This window comes from Ranitomeya imitator, chromosome 1 (genome assembly GCF_032444005.1).
Source record: "Ranitomeya imitator isolate aRanImi1 chromosome 1, aRanImi1.pri, whole genome shotgun sequence".
NCBI lineage: Eukaryota > Metazoa > Chordata > Amphibia > Anura > Dendrobatidae > Ranitomeya > Ranitomeya imitator.
This window is the reverse complement of record NC_091282.1, coordinates 571,218,224-571,220,925: the sequence shown is the minus strand read 5'-3', so window position 1 is coordinate 571,220,925 and position 2,702 is coordinate 571,218,224. Positions and strand designations below refer to the sequence as shown.

Here is a 2,702-nt window from a genome sequence, read left to right as displayed (position 1 = left end):
GAGAGGAGCTGGTGCCGGCTGAACCTGGACTGGATCCAGATCAATCATAGATTTGGGCAAACAACCGCACTCAGACAATATTTTGCATCAGAGATGTGAAGTATTTATTAAGGTAACACCACAGTGGTCAACAGATTTCTGAGGAGGAACGTTTCGACCTGAAAGGTCTTTCTCAAACCTCACTGAAAAAACATGAAATATACTACATTAGAGATGGTGAAAATCAAAACATCCAGACAAAATACAGCAAAATCAAGATAGTAGAACATAATAGGAGGTAAAAACACAGTGGACGCAATGAACAAAATAAGGGGGGGGGGGCGGCGGGGGGCAGAATATGCATAGTATGATACACATGTAAAAAGTAACTGTGTTGCCAGAGATCTATAGAAATGCTGTATACGTCTAAAGAACAAAAATAAAGTACAGTAAATAACCATATTCTGTGAGAAAAATATATACATATGTACAAATCTTAAAAATAAACCATGAACGAGGCCCAGAGGAGTATACATGTAGTATGAATATTGAATCAGCGTTCAGGCAGGCAGATAAACGGATGGCGGCAGGCTTCATAGACTACTGTAAACATACAGATATATATAAATACATAGCTTTTTGAAAACAATGGGTAGAGCAAAACTGACCTTAGTGAATAGTAATGGAGGAAAGAGGAGGAGGACGAAACTTGTCCGGTAAATGGAGACAGAGGCTCCTATAGAGAGTAACAGAGAGTGAGACAAAGCACACATACTATGGAGGAGGCCAGAGACCGAACCTAATAGACACATACCACAAATGGTCCAGGAGACAGGGGAACGGAGGTCCGGAACGGCACGGACAGGGCACAGAGTCCCTAAAAGCACTGTGGATAAGAGACCAGGAGTGAGGATGCTGATCATGTGGAAGTAAAGCAGGGAGTGAGCCAGAGGGAGAAAAATACCTGTGGGTCCTGTAAGTAAAAAGGAGGCGGTAGTGTCCGGCATAGTGGACGGTCAGGGGAGAAATACCCAGGAGACAGGAAGTGTGGTGTGAAGAAGAGGCTAGGAACGCACGCTGAGGGGCTGGGACAGGCGTGCCCGGAAAGGAACGAGGGAGAGGCCCGGCACGCAGGCTGGAGCGCAGAAGACAGAGCGCACGCGTAGGAAGAAGGAAGGAGGAGGCGTCAGGAATGAAGGGCCGGCAGAGGGCGAGCAGCGGCGCATAGAGGGCAAAGCGCTATGTCGGCGCGTGCGTAGAGTAACACAATGGGGGCGTGTCAGCACTAGAAGCTCTGTGTAGAAGGGGAGGGGAGGGGAAGGGGATAGGAAAAGGCCGGTGTATCAAGCAGAGGGAAAGAGAGTGAGAGTAAGAGTAAGGATGACGGTTAGATGCCAGAGGAAAATTGTATGAATGGATTGTAATATACAAGGATGGAAAAATGAGGAAAAAGAAAAGAAGGAGATAAGTAAAGAATAAAGGAATAAAGTAAAGAATGACAAAAAATATGAAAATGATAAAAACAAAAAAACAAACAAAAAAAAAAAAAAAAAAAAAAAAAAGGGGGGGTCCAGATGTGGAAGAGAAGAGATATGGAAGAGAGAACAATATGAAAATTGGATAAGAATGGAGAAAAATAAAATAGAGATAAATATAAAAAAATATATAAAGAAAACGGAAGATAAAAATAATGAAAAAATGAAGAAAAAATATATGATGAAAAAAGTGAAAAAATGAAAAAAAAAAAAAAAAATGAAAAAAATGAAAAAATGAAAAAAATGAAAAAAATAATAAAATAAAGAAGAGAAAAAAGCAATAAAATGAAAAATAAGAGAAAAAAGCAATAAAATGAAAAATAAAAAATAATGAGAAGAAAAAAAGGAATATAAAAATGAAAAATAAAAAATAAAAATAAAGAAGAAAATAAAAATAAAAATTGTAATAAAACCAAAACAAAAACAAAAATGAACAAAAACGGGAGGGGGGTCAGGCGAGTACTTACCCCAAATGGAAGAAACAGTATATGGAAATCAGACCGCCTGAAAGTAGGAGAAAGGTTAGTGATCATGGAACAAAATGAGAGGTCAGCATGCTCTACAAACATAAAATGGCACATATGATATTAAATACAGTATCATTGATCATCAATTTGTAGGTATATGTAGCAGCATTGAAGTTCTACAAGTATTGACATAGCGACAATGTAGTTCAAGAGGACCCAGAGCAAGCAGGACAGCACGTGGTCCCATGACGAACAGGTATCGGACTCAATTAAATCAGATCAAGTTCCCTATTCAAACCCCTGGGTGTGAGGGTTTGTAAAGTATAAATCCAATAGGACTCCCGTTGCCTAAGCAGTTTAGTGTGATCACCACCCCTCCTAGGGCGATCCACCTGTTCTAAAACCTGGAAGCGAAGCTGAGAGACTGAGTGGTTGGCGGACACAAAATGATGGGGAAGAGGGAGCCATGTTTTTTTACATCTTGACTTAATGACGTTAGAGCAGCATGCACAGGCCAAACATGGGAACGTGCCACGTTTTGCAGTACCTAAAAAGGTTTGTTTGGGTATTCTAGAAGAACTGCCCATGTCTGCCTTAACGACTCGATCTCTGATGTTGGTAGGTCTCCGTTTACACATGAGAGGAGGTGTCGTGAAAGCCTCGATCTGTGGATATGAACGTCTCAGGAGGGGCCAATGTTTGCGGATAATATTATAGACTA

At 40.6% G+C, this 2,702-nt stretch overlaps 1 long non-coding RNA gene across 1 annotated transcript; it reads right to left on the bottom strand.

Annotated features, from left to right (window-relative positions):
* Positions 1-383: 383 nt before the first annotated feature.
* Positions 384-2,441, bottom strand: LOC138657936 (uncharacterized). Its single transcript, XR_011317262.1, has 3 exons — positions 1,982-2,441; positions 794-865; positions 384-715 (listed from the first exon to the last, which is right to left on the bottom strand). It is a non-coding gene; the product is annotated as an uncharacterized lncRNA (long non-coding RNA).
* Between the last annotated feature and the right edge of the window lie 261 nt (positions 2,442-2,702).